Source organism: Anastrepha ludens, chromosome 4 (genome assembly GCF_028408465.1).
Source record: "Anastrepha ludens isolate Willacy chromosome 4, idAnaLude1.1, whole genome shotgun sequence".
Lineage (NCBI taxonomy): Eukaryota > Metazoa > Arthropoda > Insecta > Diptera > Tephritidae > Anastrepha > Anastrepha ludens.
In genome coordinates, this window is record NC_071500.1 from 20,749,783 (window position 1) to 20,767,950 (window position 18,168).

The 18,168-nt window shown below is 35.8% G+C and overlaps 3 non-coding genes across 3 annotated transcripts; all 3 read left to right on the forward strand.

Moving 5' to 3' along the window:
• Nucleotides 1-1,096: 1,096 nt before the first annotated feature.
• Trnar-acg (transfer RNA arginine (anticodon ACG)) lies at nucleotides 1,097-1,169 on the forward strand. Its single transcript has one exon. It is a non-coding gene; the product is annotated as a tRNA-Arg (tRNA).
• A 2,259-nt stretch (nucleotides 1,170-3,428) lies between these two features.
• Trnar-acg (transfer RNA arginine (anticodon ACG)) lies at nucleotides 3,429-3,501 on the forward strand. The gene has a single exon. It is a non-coding gene; the product is annotated as a tRNA-Arg (tRNA).
• Nucleotides 3,502-5,545: 2,044 nt separating this feature from the next.
• On the forward strand, nucleotides 5,546-5,618 carry Trnar-acg (transfer RNA arginine (anticodon ACG)). Its single transcript has one exon. It is a non-coding gene; the product is annotated as a tRNA-Arg (tRNA).
• Nucleotides 5,619-18,168: the final 12,550 nt, after the last annotated feature.

Below are 18,168 nucleotides of genomic sequence, written 5' to 3' on the forward strand. Positions count from 1 at the left end.
ACAAGTTTTTATGGTGACCCGTGAGTAATGTTGTTTTTGTAACAGCTTTCAAATTTCCCACACATTTTCGGGAATACTACTGAGGCGACAGTCTTTGGCCGAATATAAATCCGTGATGTTCCGGTAAGGCAGAACCCTTTTTTTGTTATGTAGGTGTTTTCCATAAAACATTTGGCGGTGTATAACGGCCACTATGATAAAGTTACATCTGTCAAATTTGACGAGAATAGATCTAACCTTGGAAATATTCAAAAATTCGGTGATATTTTCAAAATTTATTGCGAAAATCAATTCTCTTTTCGCCAGACGTCAGGAGAAAATATTTATTTTTTGGATGTTGAGTTTGAGGTCTTCGTATATAGCTTGGCGGCGATGCTTACTATCCATCGAGATCGTACGACTTAACGCCATTCGATTATCTTGATGAGCTTGCGGGAATTCTCTGCTGCATGCTAAGAAACAGCAGAGGATTCCCACCATGAAAACCAACATTTGTAGCGCGCGTTCTTCACAAGAATGTTGGATTACAAGATGTGGCCATCCGAAGAAAAATTGTGAGAGTAACTTTGGCTGCTCCGTCATAGGGTACCTAGCAGCAGAATTGTACGCACTCATTTCACCAGTGGTTTTTCAGCAACACAATCTCAGCTTTTGCCAATCTCTATTGCAACCGATTACGCCATCGAATCAGCTGATTCCTGCAAATTCGTTGAGTAAAGTTTAAATGCTTTGTGAATAAATCAGTTTCGATTGGGGTATTGAAAGCCATTGTTACTAAAGTTATTGACGAGATTCCGACCGAAGTCCTCCAGCAAAATTGGTGTTAACGGATGGTCGAATTATGGCGCAGTTGCGGCCAATATTTGAAAGGGATTATCTTTGAAAAGTAAATGTCATGAATGGTTCTACATAAAAATAATAAAGATTACCCAATCAATTTGAATTTTCGTTGTTTTATTTCAATTTTTTAATCCGATACCTCTAAATTGATCACCCTTTATTTGCATGTTTGTATAATGGATTATAGCCTGATGCGGTAGGCACAAAATGAAGTGCCAAAGCGGTATTTTCATTTATAAGTTGGAAAATATATATGGGTCCTGTGGCGCAATGGATAACGCGTCTGACTACGGATCAGAAGATTCCAGGTTCGACTCCTGGCAGGATCGAAATTCCAAAGTTTTTATTAGAACCAATTTTATGTTTTAAATATTGAGGATACTTTAAAAATAACCCCACACGAGAACTACTAACTCAAAAGCGAATTTTAGTTTGAAATGCATGACTAGCAGAGTTTGAAATCATCAGAAGATACGGGATATTATACTACATATAATAACAAAAAGTACATACAGTTTGTCAAGAATATCTTTGCATAGTGAAGAAAATTTTGAAATTTTAGCTTTGATCGAGAATTCCAACAACAAATAAAAAAGAAAACAAAAAATTTATACACACATCCATTACTGTAGTTGTCTACAACTATTAGGCGCCAAATGTTATTAAATAAACACACACATTAGGAAAACAACAACAAAACAGACGTTTACTATATTTAAAAAGTGTCAAAAAAATCTTTGCATAACTGATGCAACAAACGGCCTCAGGAAATATTTTTCAGATTTTTCGACAATTAATTGTTTAATAAAACTCGAAGTTAAAAAAAAAATTTTTGATCAGACACGAGTTTTTTATGTTTTTCAAAAGCAGTATACATTTTATTGAAACCTACCAAGCGGTTTTTAAGTTACAGTGATCAACAAGACATAATTGTGAGAAAAACGCATTTAAAGTTTTGCTATATGCCCGGAGCGCCCGAACGCCCATTGTTAATTGTTGAATAACTCGAAAAGTATTTGTAGGATTCACTTTAAATGCAAAAAAAATCCAATTTTTTGAAAATTCTGACTATTCTTAACCCCATAAGCGAAAAATAGTTCATCACGATATGAATGCTCTCACTTTGTCGGTGTATGTGTGAAACCAAAAAATCTGTTTTACAGGTGCTCAAGGTACATCTCACCACCACTGCTCTAACAGCAACAGTCTTCTAAGTGTTTTAGGTTAAATTACGTCTGGACAACTACGTATAAATGCCTACCATATAAAGGGTTTTCAATAACAGGTGTTATTGGTAAATGGATTGCGCTATCGAGAAATGATTAACGTTTTTTTATGGCCGGAGTTGGATGGTATTGATCTCGACAACGTATTTTTGGAAGTATTTTCAACAAGACGGCGCTACGTGCCACACAAACATCGAAATCATGGATCTTTTACGGGAAAAGTTTCCGGACCGTGTTATCTCTCGAAGAGGTGATCACAATTGACCACTGAGATCTTGTGATTTAACACCTTGTGACTTTTTTCTTTGGAGCCACGTGAAAGAGAAGGTCTACGCCAACTGCCCAAGGTCGATTCAGACCTCACAGATGGAATTCGTGAGGCTATCGAGGACATAGACAGCCACTTGCATTTCGGTTATGGAAAATTTCATGAATTGCCCTGTAAGCGTGGATGTGGTGGTCATTTGCCTGATGTTATTTTGCACTATTAACGGCATACCTTCCTCTTTAGAATGAAATAAACATCCGATCATTTATATTAAAAAATAGTATTTTTCTTTGAATATCAAAATAACACCTCTGTTTAGAAAACCCTATACATAACAGGTTGGCTTTAAGTTACTGCTTTGCAAAACAAAACAAAACAAAAACTAAATTTAGATTTATCTCAATAGATTAGGGTAAATTTCAAAGTGTTACAAAATGAGACATAAATATTTAATTCATAAATCTTCACCAAGCCAAGCCATTTTGTGTACATTTTCCATTTCGTACTTAAAGTTTCCACTTTTCTATCCATTAAATTCAAATGGCAAACGTGAAATTAACTAAAAATTGAATTGATTTAGTATCCATAAACGCTACTCAAATATGCCGCCTTCAGTTTGTTGCAGCTAAGCATAGAATATTTAACAATCGGCGTCTATTTAAACTTTTTTTTATTTGTGGTGTTTTATGGGCCACTCTAACGATCTGACAGCTGCAAAATTTTTTGCCACTTAATTAATAAACCTTCAAATTAACCATCTGCCAAGCGCGTGTAGCTGCAGCTTACCGACTAGTAAGTGCTGCCTTAAATGATTGCTGTCAAATGCTTAGCGACTTCGCTTACCTCTGACTCCAGCCACGGGCGTCAATTACGCTTTACGATCACTGACAATTGGCACTTACTATTTGCTCAGTCATCAACGTGGTGTTGTGTCTTCTGTGGGCGTCCATGAAATTTTGTTGTTTATAAAATAATTATAAATGTTGAGATTTATTGATAATAATTACATAAAAAGAAAAGTATAAAAAATTTTAAAAATAGTCCTAAGGCGGGGCTTGTGATTTCTACGAAAATAAGTTCGAGTGAATTTATGTGGTCCTGTGGCGCAATGGATAACGCGTCTGACTACGGATCAGAAGATTCCAGGTTCGACTCCTGGCAGGATCGAGATTCTAATATTTTTCGATTTTTTTTTTCAGTGTATGATTTATTTTGAAAGTAATTTTCGTTAAAATATTTCAAAAGCACTTTTAGTGTAGAGAATTCAAATACATAACTTGAGAAGAAACCTAAAAGTACGTTCACATATGCAGTGATTAAAAATAAATCCACAAAAATTAATTACTAGGTTGTTAAATAAGTTTTGCGGTTCGATAAGAAAAACACAAATTTATGGTTTGAAATACACTTTATTATTATAATTTATTATTATTTACCATAGTCTCCTGAACATCAACATACTTTATCCAACGAGATTCTAATTTATGAATTCCATCCCTGAAGTGAAAATCTGGAAGGGCTGCAAAATACGCTTCCACAGCTGTTATGATCTCATCATTTATTGAAAACCACTTTCCTCGCATTTATTTTCTTTTAGGTCTGGAAACAGAAGGAAGTCGCTAGGTGCCAAATCTGGTGAATAATCCGAAGGATGCTCCAACAATTCGAACTTTAATTCATGGATTTCAGCCATTGTCAAAATTCTGTGCAACTGTGAAACAGTGCATTGTCCTGAAGAAAAATAATCCTTTGTGCTTTTGCGAATTGGGTATTTTTCACGAATTTTGTTCCTTCAGCTATTCTTAAAGGTTGCAATAATATTCATAATTTACTTTTTTACCAGTTTGCAAGTAATCTGCAAACAAAATTCCCTTCGCATCCCAAAAAAACTAATGCTAACACCTTCTTCACCGATTTCTGGACACGAATTCGTTTCGCAGCCGAAGAGCCAGTTTTACTCTTCTCTTCAGCCTCTTGTTTTGATTTAAGATCATGGTGATAGACCCAAGCCTCATCTATAGTGATAAATCGATGCACAACAATTCACTTTGTCCATTCGAAAACACTCTAAATGTTACTGAAAAAGTCGCATTCGAATGGGTTTTTGTTTCATTGTTAGCGAATGCGGCACCCATTGTGCAATCAACTTTCTGCAACCCAATACTTCAGTGAAAATATAGCCTTCACCGTCCAATGAAATGCCTACAGCTTCTACTAAATCTCTTTGAGTCATTCGACGATTTTCCAATACGATATCCTGTATTTTTTCTACGATTTTTCTTTGACGTGGATCGTCTTCAAGGCTTGTATGACCACGTTTACATTCAGCAACCCATATTTCTGCTGTACTTATTGATCGCGAAAAGTCCTTATACACTTTGAATATTCGTTCCTAATTTCTTTTGCTTTTAAAACTGAAAAAAATTAACCTAAAATAAGAATTCAATCACTGCATGATACTTGGTTTTTTCGATTGCAGAAAATACTGTGACACGTCCATACTGAATGGTTTGGAAAAAAAGAATGAATTTGCAGATTGATATGAAACCCCACATACGTTCATATAAAGAGTGTACCAACTTAACAAAAACATGTAGACTAGTAGCAACACCCTCTCTTATCGAACCGCAAAACTTATTGCACAACCTAGTAATTCACAATCAACTGCGAAATTGACAAGACAGTTTTGAAAGGATTTTCTTCATAGATTGGTTTGGTGGACTTTTTAGTGTTTTTGGTTTGTTTAAACGCTGATATAGAAAGAAAAAAACTTCGCCTCACCCTTTCTTTTCAAACACAAATAAATATCATATTAATATATGTATTAATAAATTACATATTACAATAATTTTTTTCCTGCATTCCATGTTCATAGTTCTTGCACTCACCAACGTGTCAGCTGACACGAAAACCTAATGAGAGTCCCATGTAAATCAAAAATAACCACCGTTCCATTATGTAGGATCATAGATCGTTGACGTGGGTTAATGAAAAAAACGTGTCATCTGATTGCTCTCTCACCACACAGTGTTGCCAAACAGTACATTTGCAACCAAATGTGAATATAAAATTACCCTCAATATAAACTTGATTTCATTCCAAGTTTTAAGAAATTTCTATATATCTATGTCTCTATATTTTTCTGAGTTTTGAAGTTCAAATTTGTTTTTTACCTCTATATGTATGATTATTTGCGAGGAATTTATCACTCGGTCCTGTGGCGCAATGGATAACGCGTCTGACTACGGATCAGAAGACTCCAGGTTCGACTCCTGGCAGGATCGTACTCCTTATGTTGCTGTTTTTTTACGGTGGTAGTGAAGGTAATTGCTTTTGGAAAAGTTCTCAAATTTCCCCCAAGAAAATGTTAATGCAATTGCAAATTAAAAGAAAAAATTACAAATCAAAAAAATGTTCGGTTACCACGTTTCTATAAATGGAAAAAAGTGGCACATAATTTTTCCTAGACTCATAGAATTAGTAGAAATTTTATAATTTTAGATTTAAACTGAAAAGCTACTTGAATAAAAATGTACGCGTATTTTACAAGCATGGAAATATAATATTTACGCATTTGCTACAATACTTCATAAAAGATATTAACAGCAATTAATTTCATTTTAAGGAATTCATATATGAGGTATTCTTGTAAATTCCTCTAAAATGATCACCCCTTAGAACTTCAAATGGTGTGAATTATATTATATCTTGTTTATCGATAAATATTGTTTTATTTTCAAAATTTCCATGGCCTCAAATTTGTTATTACTTACTAAAATTAGTTGGTTTTTAACCTTTTTGCTATGGTATCTAAAATAGAAAAGTGATCATTGATATTCTCTGGCTGAGAATGTACGGTTTCAAGGGAATGGTTGGTATGAACTTCTATATATAAAGGGTTTTCCAATAACAGGTGGGAATGAATGGGATTGCGCAATCGAGAGATGATTAACAATTTTTTATGGCCGGAATTGGATGGTTTTTGATCTGGACAACGTATTTTCGGCAGTATTTTCAACAAGACGGCGCCACGTGCCACGCAAGCACCGAAACCATTGACCTTTTACGGGAAAAGTTTCCGGACCGTGTTATCTCGCGAAGACGTGATCACAATTGGCAACCGAGATTTTGTGATTTAACATCTTGCGACTTTTTTCTTTGGGGCCACGTGAAAGAGAAGGTCTACGCCAATAGACCAGGGTCGATTCAAGACCTCAAAGATGGAATACGTGAGGCTATCGAGGACATAAGGCAGCCACTTTGCAATTCGGTTATGGAAAATTTCATGAAAAGGATATTGTCCTGTAAGCGTGGTCGTTGTGGTAATTTGCCTGATGTTATTTTCCACTATTAACGGCATACCTTCCTCTTCATAATGAAATAAACATCCGATCACCTCTGCTTGGAAAGCCCTTTATTTCAGATTGATTTTCTTCTTCTCCAGCGTTTAGATTATTTATTTCAAAAAAATTCGTTTAGAGTGATTCCCAAATCATCGGAATGTAATGTGTTTATTTCACACTTTCGACAATTAAATCGGCAGAGAAAATCTGCTAACTTATTTTCTTTGCCCGCAATGTAATAAATTTTTGCGTCGTATTCCTCTAATTGAACCAGCCATCTTTGTAAGTCTGTGTTCTTGACTTGGAACCACTTCAGTGGTTGATGAACGGCTTGGAGATCAAATTCTCTTTAAAAAAGATTAGGTCTGAATTATTTGACTCCCCACACTATTGCCAATAGCTCTTTATCAATAGTGGAATAATTTTTTTCATGATCATTTAGCGTTCGCGTTGCGAATGAAACAGGATGACCATTTTCGATCAAAACCGCAACGATAGCAAAATTGCGTCATAAGAAAATATTGATGGAATGGTTGCAATTTTCAAAACAAAATTTTAATTTTATTTGTTTGATAGATATTTTGTATGGATATAGAGGAGGAGATAAATGGAATTGCAATGGAATAGGTCAAGTTAAATTTACACAAACGTGAAAAATGACGAAACATTTATCAAATTCATGAAAGATATCTTCAATTTCGATTGTGCATCAGACGTTAATAAGTCAACAACACTAAGAGGCACCATCATCGACTTGCCTTTTTCAAGACACTTTTCACTCGAAACATTCCCTTTCATTTCCTACTTTTTCTATCATCGTCCTATTCTCAACAGAGAAATGGTTCATTACCATGCACACAGGAAGAAGGCATACGCAAATACAAGTATGTGAATTTATATACAAATGCGCATATATATACAAATACATACATATATATGCTCACTCAAGTAGGACAGAGCCAGATGTCGAACGTTGCCGAACGCGGGGGCCGATTGTGCTCTTTGTCGTTCGTTCCGCGCTCTCGCTTGCAGTTGAAGCACATTAGCTTACATTTGCTTGCGTACAGAATAGATTCGTACATTTGATATGTCCATATGACTTGTATGCATCTTTACATATAGATTTGTTCTTTTTGAAAATTGCGCGAAATTGTATATGTATATGCATCTTTATATACATATATTAGTATACAACATATCTTATAAGGTAATGGTAAATATTACCATACATTTTTTCCTTCATATAATATATAATAAAAAAATTAATAATAATAACATTAAAATAACAGGCATTATTAACAAACTTGGTTTTATTTTAAATTCTTCAAGTAAATCAAATTAATAATAATCAATAAGAAGGCATATGCAAATACAAATACGTGAATTTATATATGTACATATGCGCATATACATACATATATACGCTCACTTAAGTAGGAGAGAGCAAGATGTCGAACGTTGCCCTTCGTTTGCTTTGTTCGTTCCGCGCTTTCGCTTGCAGTTCATTCAAGGTAACGGCAATGAGCAAGGTAACACTAATGAGCAAGGTAACGACAAATGAGCAAGGTAACGACAAATGAGCATGGTAACGACACATTTTTTCGTGCGTGCAGCCGGCTAAATCGAATTATAAGACGTTATCACGTCAAAAATTTCAATCGGCATAAAGTAGTTTTACTTTTTAATTTATTTTACAAGTTCGCCTGTTCAGCTGACGTATTTTGCCCCCCTCTACGGCGCAACTGACTATTTTTTTTATTCTACTAAATGTCAACAATACATGAAAAAAATGTCAGCCGGTATTAAATGAGTTGGTAGAAATGTTTCGTTCACTTTCGTTATTCATGAAAGCTAAAGAAGCTGCCGCAATTACGAGGCGGCAAAAGAAACACGCAAATATATGCAGGCATGGCAATAGATATGGCCGAGGGAAATAAATGTAAAAATTCACAATTTATCTAGTAAATTTAGGTAACTTTGTTCAATATCAAAAAGTTTGTATGTACATCTAAAAATAATCTTTTTGTTTTACAGAGATGAGAAGAAGGTAAAGTAGAAAAAATTACAAAATATGGGCATGTGGTAAGTGAATTATTTTTATTTTAAGTTTGCAGATAAATTGAATTAAAACTTTTAATTTAAAGCGATTCGAACAAAAAGTTCCCATGTACTTGTTGTTAGTGCTTTAATTAGGTTCTATTAATTTAATAATAAAAAAATTAATTTAAAAAAAAGAATATGAAATAAATGAAATTTAAAAGGAACATAAAAACGAAGCGGTTGAATTTCTTATGAGTTCTGCGTTGAAGTTGTGCTCTTGAGTATAGTACGTCGGTTCTGGTTGCTCTCATTGATTTGCGAATTCCAAATTTGTTTGGCTTTACCAATTTTGCTAAATCTTGCTTTCAAGTGACCGAAAACGTTCCTTACTAATCTCCTTGACTTGGAAAGGTGGTAATTAAAAACCTTTTCGTTGCATCTGGCCGTTGAGTTATAAAGGTGAAGTTTCATTAAAGCGAAATGCTGAGTCTCCGACTGGAACATTTGTACCAAAATTTGGTTTCGTTTTCTCGCTGAGAAGAGGACTTTGAGGAATTTTCTTTAAGAACGACTGCTCGAAAATTTGAGAACCGGTGCGGCGGCTGGGTGTCCCAACATTTATAAACATAAGCCTGTAGCTATGAAAAATTAAGGTCAGTATTTACAAATATAAGCATCTATGGTCAGCGAGGGCTAGGAAAACCATTGAGTACCAACCTGTCTACAGCATTTTTATTGCAATATGGTATCCATCTGAATTTAATTCAACTTATTTGAGATCTTTGAACATTAGTAAAAAAATATATATATATATACATTTACCGACAGCACCCAAACATTAGGTATATCCATGGACGCTTTGGCCTGATTTTGCTTATTATACCTAAAATGCAATATCGAATTTCACATGCGTATTGCCGCCATATTTTTTGAAACCTCAATAAACTAGCAACCAATTGCGCAATTAAATTTACTATTGCTTCTCTTCTAATTTCTATGAAGAAAAAACTTTCAAAACACTATTTAACAGCTGATTGTCAATTTCGCTGGCAATCTACCATACATATGGGCATTTTCACAAAAAGGTCAACCACGAGTGCAAAACTCAAACTGTTCCTGAAAACTTTTTGTTGATGAATAATAAATCTCAAATGTGTTTACTTTATAAATATAAAAGAATTTTTCTTTTCTTTTAATTTTGAGCTGAAATATACAACGAATATACAAAATTTACAAAAATCGAACTCTTTTGACCAAATATACCAACTTTTTTCCTTGTAGTATTCCCTTATTCACAGCAATACTATGATGTTTTTATAATTTAAAAATCTTCTACTGATAGTAACACAATGTTTAACAAGCAGGGAGACTTAGTGGAGATCGAATAACGGTAGTTTTTTTTTGATTACTTCTGCTTATATTCGTATGTCGCGTCCGTTACCGAAAAATAGCATTTATTGTTCTCATTAGTGCAAAAAGTGTTGAAGTATAAATTGCTTTCAGACTTTAAGCAAATAACTTATTTCACTTAAGAAAAGTAGCCATTGACTCTCGACAAAAACGATTAATAAAATTTATTGGTGTTTGAAATTCGTCGCGTCCGTTACCGCGAACCTTAAATTTTAAATAAAGTCGTAGAGATTGCACAAGATTAAAATTGAAATTAAAAAGAAAAATTTAGCAGCTAATGAAATTGTTATTCAAGTTGATTTTGCTGAAAATTATCGCTTGACATGCCAAAACAAAATTCAAGATGCCCACTTTAATTATAACCAAGTAACAGTGTTTACGTGCGTAGCTTAGGTTCTTGGTGAAACCAAGTCCTATGCTGTTATCAGTGATAGAATGACTCACAGTAAATTCGACATTTACTGCTTTATTTCCAAAGTTATCAATATCTTACAAAACCAGTACAAAGGAGTTACCAGCATTTATATTTTCTCTGATGGAAGCACTTCCCAATTCAAAAATAAATTTATTCTTTCTAGTATTCCAAGACTTGCAGCTGAATTTCATTGCGGAATCTTAGAGTGGAATTTTTTCACCACTTCACATGGCAAAGGTGCTGTACACGGAATAGGTGCCGTAGTTAAACGAAAAGTCTGGCAAATCGTTAAAGCAAGAAATATCATTCTCGGTGATGCCTTATGCTTCTATGAATGTGCTAAGAACAACATTGATGGAGTTAAAATTTTGTATATCTCTGGAACACAAATTGATAGTTTTTCTAATCAACTGTCAGAGTTATGGCAAAATGTTCCATATATCAAAGGAGTTAAAAGTATGCATTGGTTTTCATATTTCGACAGTAAATGTATTGAAGTTGCTCGGACGGCCTATTCATTAAAGAAAATAATTAAAATAGACCATCATAAAAACTAATAACTTTCTTCTTAATTTTTTAAGTCGTTTTTACTGTAATATTACTTGAGTTTTTATTTTCAATAAAATTGAAGTGTTATAATGAAAAAAATTCTATTTCCTAGCTCATGGAAAATTTTGTCGCGTCCGTATTTCTTCTATACTCAATTAAAAAAAACGAAGAGAAAATTATCATATTTCATAAACCTACGAATAACAGTCATCTGTTCGCATTTATTAACATATATATTGTATATATATAAAAATCCTTAATTTGCTGAATTTTGTATATTTCTGAATGCGCCTCAAAAAAACTTCTATTTTTTGTCGCGTCCGTATCACTTTATAATTGCTTATAACTACGTACTTATTTGTAAGAGATCTTTCCCGTATATATTAAAATCTAGCACTCCGTCAGCCATTTAAAACAATATCAATATATATAAACTTTTACTTTGTCTTCATTGTTTTGGACGCACTTAAAAGCGTACAAATGTCGCGTCCGTTACCGTGAAAATGCCCATATGTGAACGGGTAGATTAATTTTGTGGATTTATTGCTAATTACTGCAAATGTGAACGTACTTTTAGTCTAAGAATATAAATATGAAAGTTAATTTATTTCCACTTTGAGAAACTGAAGAGGTTTTCCCATTTCCATTTGCTGGTCAGACTTCGCAGCGCTGCAGTGATTACCTCTAACTCTAAGGTCATTTCGAATTACTTCGATATTTCAACTCCCCCAGCATTTATCAATTGAAAACTATATAAAAAAATAGATTAACAAATAATTAAGTTATCATTGAAATGAATGAATTCTAGTCACACTTCACAAATTGCACTTCAAAACCAACTCCCACCCAATCAACTCATTCATGCAATCGTATTCGTCAGTCTGAATGCCTCCGTTGATTAATTGCTCAAATGTCTGACGGCGACGATGGCGATGGCGATGACGATGACGATGCCGATGCCGAAGGAGACGACATTGCAACGTTAACAATTCTCAGATCGAACAAATATGTATATGTGTGCGTATGTAAATACAATAGTTACAAGACCGGAGGCATTCAATGGCAGCAACAATGCGTGCCCTCTATGCATGCCATGAGAAATGTATGTATGTACATATGTATGTGTGTATGAGTACATGGAAATCCATTTGTGCGAGTGGGTATTTTCATAAACAATTGCAATGCGCATGCGATTAGAGTTGCAGTAACAACAATTTGCAAACATTTAAATTAACATGGCTATCTTGTCTGCGATCGGCAAATGGCAAATGTGCGCCAAATGTATAGAAAAAAATTAAAAAAATGTATTATTGAAAAAAAAGTATTTATGCTTGCGCTTCAATTGATTGCATGAATTTGCTTTTTCTTTGTTTTTGTTTCAGCCGCTGTTGAATGACAATTATTACCCGAGGGAGTTAGCGCAAATTGTTTCAAGTAAATATTAGACTCGTATGCCAGCAACAACAAATACAACGAACAATGGCATGCGTGCCTGGGTGGGATCGCAAGGAGTAAATGAAAAATGCATTCAGTCGAATTTTCGCACAACAAATGCTTCTGAATGCACTTGCGCTTGCTTTCAAATTATTAATGTGTGAATCGTTCGAAACTAACTACAGTGATTGGTATTAGTGTGCATTTAAAGTGGTTAAAAAATTTGTAAATTCAATTTAATTTATAACAAAACAAAAAATCAAAAAAATTAAAAACACTTCATATGACAAATCGCGCTGTGCGGTCATTTAAATATTTAAGCCGATAATAACTTTTTTGAAATTAAATTTAAAGTATATTTTTTTCGAGCTCATAAAAAAAATCAAAGCTTAATTGTCATGATTGATGTTGCTAGAGCAATTTTGTTAGCGCCGCCCCAACGTGTAAAGAACTCCGCAAGCACCACTTACTAGATTGGGAACTGCCAGGTTAAAAAAAAATATATATAATATTATTATTTGTGTATGTTTTGTGTTTTATGCAATTCACAACGCTGGTGGTATTTTAACAAAACGATACTCACAGTTCAATTGAATTCCAACAGCAACAAGTGGAGCAGGCGACAAGTCACAGTTGCGATTGTCAAAAGCAATTAAATCACCAAACTAAAGGTGCGGTCAGATTCTTTACTCACGTAAGGCTCATTTTCTTACAACATTTATGAAATTCGAAAGATAAGATGCAGTCAGATCCCGCACGGAAAATGTCTCCTTAACTCATTTTGCTGTACAAAATTTTGACTTTCTCGTAACTTAGCTTAAGAAAGTTGTTATCGATCAGTGCAGGAAAGCTGCAATCAATTTGGAAGAGACAACTTACTGCGCCGAATTGCAATTATCAATTTCAAAAGATTTATTTTTCTTTAAGCTTAAATTATTCACTCGAAAGCCGAGCTTATTATGAGTAAAACGAGACAATATCTTAAAAAAAAAAAAAAAATTTTTTTTTTGGAAATTTATTGCAAAATCTTTTATAATATGGTATATAAATTTTTTTTTTTCGGGTCGGGTTAAAACGGTATGAACATAAACATTATATGTCTGTATATTATATAGAATATGGCACTGTTAACGCCGTATCCAAATGGATTGGTGCGTGGCTACCATTCGGAAGTGCACAGGTTTGAATCTGCGTGCATGAAACAGCAATAAAGGGTTCATTGTTCAAATGCACTGGTCTGAAAGGTCAAATTTTCAATAACTCGGTTGCGTAGATCCAACTGAATTTGAGAAATGAGCTTCCTGGTGCATCGACCGATTGTGGCTTATTAATATATGTATTTACACAGAACGCGTGATGCTGGTGACCAACCATTTCAAAACTTCAACAAATCCAAGAGATTTCAATCGGACGGAGGAGCCTTAGGTAGGTAGGTAGGTAGGTGAAATGGTTTAAGTGCCGGTCTGGGACTCCTCAAGTAGCACTAAAGCGTCGTTTTGATACCATTATGATCTTCAACACGAATATATCTACATCCAGCCTAAGCTGTTGATATAATGGAGGAGATTGATTGGATTTAGGTTAGCACACTGCCCCGGGCTGTCGAAGAAAGGAGCGCTCAGTAACCTAAGTCGTCAAACTGCCAAACCCGGACATTTACAGAGAAAGTGCTCTACAGTCGCGTCATCTGAAAGGTCCCCGCAGTTTCTGCAAGCGGCTTTCCTAGTTTTTCCGCGTGTGCGCCGATCGTCCAATGACCGGTAAACACAGCTACGTATTTGGAAATTGAATGGCGAGGAGTCCAAGGAACTTTCTGAGTCCTTCGTATATCATATGGGGGCCAAAGGGTTTTCGAAATTGCACATGAAGAAATGGAGCTCCATATTTACTGCGCTTTCCTGAGAAATAATTTGTGCAGTTCTCTTTAACAATTCCTTGGCCCTTTCCTGGCAAGCTCATCAGCAATTTCATTCCCCTCTATGTTCCTAGGTACTGGAACCCAGATCAGAGAAATGTTACCTGCACACCTAAGAGATTTGATCTCCTCCTGTCCTTACAGGAGTTTACCAATTTCGTTCTGCACCATGGCGTCGTCAGAGCTGTAATCGTGGCTTGAATATCGGAGAAAATGTTAATATCTCCCTCGCTCCCTAAGCATTTTGCATGACTGGAAGATCGCAAAGACTTCTGCTTCTTCGGCAATTTAAAGGAGGTAGATAAATTGGCTGATTTAGAGAAGATCCCTGCTCCGACCCCCGATTCCATCTTGGAACCGTCAGTGAAGACAGAGGTGCTATTTCCGGTGCAGATTTTCCGTTCGATCCAATTCTGCCTATTTGGAAAGATTGCCCTAGCACGACCCTCAAACTCTAGTTTCGAAGTTCGGAGAAATACGGCATTAACTGCCCAAAAATGCTACCATGTCCCCTGAGAGATTGCCTCCAAAGGACAGTTTCCATTAACCTGATTGTACTTTGAGCTGCGATGGGAATAAAAGACTTCTTACATAAGTTATTTTATACTATTAGCATGACTGCTTTTGCAATCACTTTCCGAAATTCCGCGAATTGACAGACTTTCTGAAAGCAAATTTTTTTCACGTGGTATGGCACCTTAACTTTACAAACTGAAAACCTAAATCATTGGAAAAATATATAAATTTATGTTGAAAAAATTATTGTTATTTTTCACAGCTTTTAAATACTCAAGATAAAAAATAATAAATGAAATTACTAGTGAATATGCACCGAATGTTTATAAGTAGTAAAAACATAGAATTCCAATATATGTCCAAATGCTGGCAACTACTTCTAAACCTGCTAACCCGCCTGCTGTCAGAGTTGTACTTATGCCGTATGCCGTAAATGATGAATGACTCTAACCTGATTTTCATTTGTACAATAAAAATATTTTTTAAGTTCAAATACTGGTATCAGCAGCGTTACATTACTTCAAATGTTTGTGGAAAATATGTCAATGCCAACTGCGCATGTTCTTATGTTCTCGTACTAATAAATTCAGATTTGCGGGGAAAAGAAGTTTGCCGACTTCAGATTTTCATGACAAGCCGAAGAACAAAGTTTCAATGTCAAGTTTGAAGTTCCTTTTGTGGGTGTATTAAACATTACGGAACACTTAAATAGGCAGTGTTTGGCAACCAGAAACGTAGCAATTTTTAAATGGAATATGTGAATACTTTTTTTTATGAAAGCGACACAATTGGATTTTGTTATGCATTTATTTTTTTATTATATTATATCAGGGATCGTAACTGTTATACGATTTTCTCACACAAAATAATTTCAAATTGTTATTTTCCAGCTTTTTAGCAAAACATCGAAAAAAAACCTAAATTTTTAACTGAGAAAATTAAATTCAACGTAATTTTTTATCTTTTGCCTTTATTTGTTTAACCTGGGCTCAAATCGTCACATCTGTGAACGTATCTACAATCCTACGAAAAAAATTACGTGAAACGGCAATGGTATTATCCGGTTGAATGAATGAATGCAAACCAAAGCAAATTGAGCACCTTAGGTGGCGCCTTGCCAAAACAGTTACTTTCATTTTCGCGGTTTCAACAAGTCTGACGTCAGCTCCCTTATCAGTGCAAAACAAACAAAAGGAGGAGAAATTACATGGTTGTGATTTGTGAGATTTCAACTAAAAAAACTAATGAAAACGAAATGCCGTTGTTAAATTGTAAAAACACAAATTAATATAAGGCCTCCAAATGCAGTTCATTTGCGTTTTTATGCGGAAGACACCGTGGTTTTTTTTTCATCGAAGGGAGAATCTAACATAGATACCGTCAACAAAGACGGCACGATTCATACTGTTCGCTAAAGATACAACTCATTCGGGACCACGCACAGTCAGTATTATCTTACTAACTGGACTTGATAAACAGTACAACGAACCGCGCGCGTGAGAACCGGTCCATATTTTTTTCTTATGTTGGTAGGACTGTAAGTCGCACGTCTGTCACTTTTTAGCGCCATCGGATCATCAGTGTCTCCCTGGTCGGCCGGAAATGTGGGCAAACAATTCTTGGAATTTGCATGATAATAACGCGCCATCGCACCGAGCCCAAATTGTGCTGGATTATTTCATTAAACACCAAGTAAATACCATCGTGCATGCACCTGATATTTACCTGATATGGCCTCGTGCGACTTCTTTTTCTTTCCCAAGTTGAAGTTACCACTTCGTGGAAGGAGATTTCAGTCGATAGAGGAGATCAAAGAGAAAGCGACGAAGGAGCTGAAGGCCATCCCTTCATCGGCCTACCAGGTGCATTGAGGACTGGGTTAAACGTTGGCACATGTGTGTTGCTTCAGACGGGTCATATTTTGAAGGAGATAAAATAAATTTGCCTGAAATTTAATTCTGTTGTGATTTATTTAAACATTCCCGGTACTTTCTGGTCATAGGGTATGTACTAAACCATAACTCCGACCTCTGTAGCTTTAATTTACCCTGCGGTATCGCCGTTTAAGCATTGCATTGCAGGGCCAAGCTGGTCAGTATGGCTATCATATATGTTTCTCTCTTTGTCTACAAGTCGTTACTTGTTTGTCTGCGCTGCCATTCCTTTCCCCGCAGTTACGCATTCGCGGACCATTCTCTCATCTGGGCTCACAACAACTTCGATTGCAGCATGTGATTTAGAATGTTGCCTGGGGTTATTCTCTCTTTCATTATTTCTTCGATCGACATGCTTTCAGATACGTACCGTGGACAGGAGATGAAAATATGTTTCGCATTGTCACTACTGCTGACGCAGAAAGAGCAATCTGCTGTGTAGTCGTGGCCGAGTCTTTGAAGATACTCTCTGTAATATCCATGTCCAGTGAGGAATTGTGCCAGGTTCCAGTGATTTTGCCACTCATTTATGCTCCACTGTCTTTCCTCCTTGCGCTCTTCCGCCGTTAGTCGCCTGTTTAGGCTTTTGGCTGTGCCGTAAAACTTACTTGGTCTATTTCCGCCTAATTCGCAAGCATAAGTGTAGACTGAGCAACTTTAGTCAAGAGCGCTCTTCTGCCTTGAGTGTGACCACCAATGTTGGCCATATTCCTTGACCGTGCCACCGTCACCATGTCTGCTTTTCCACATGTTTTTTTTAATGTGCTCCTTGAAGCTTAGTCGAGCATCGATCACCCAAATAACTTAATGCCACTTATGTTGTGACGTTAAACCCATCAATGTTTAGTGCGATCGTTTCTCACTTTCTCGTAATGAGTACTGCTTTTGTTTTTTGTCCTGCTAGCTGAAGTTTGACTGCCGATGGCTATTTTTTCACCTTTGTTGTTGACTCGCTGCAGATGCTCTGAATAGAAGGAATTGTTTTGGCGACTATCGTCAACGCAATGCCACCTCCGAATGCATTTCTCTCGGGATTGGGAGTCGCAGTACCCCATCATATAGGACATTTCATAGGATCAGGCTCAGTACAGATCTCTGCGGTACTCCGCCCGTCACTGTATAGCTCTTATGACCTTCATCTGTATCGAACATAAGTACTATTTCCGACTGATAACTGCTGTAGCAAGTATGTCGGTGTTGCGCACTCGGAATTTGTTCCAAATGGTTTTACGGTAAATAAAGAATATTATTTGGAACAGAGGTAGTTGAAAGTGGTGA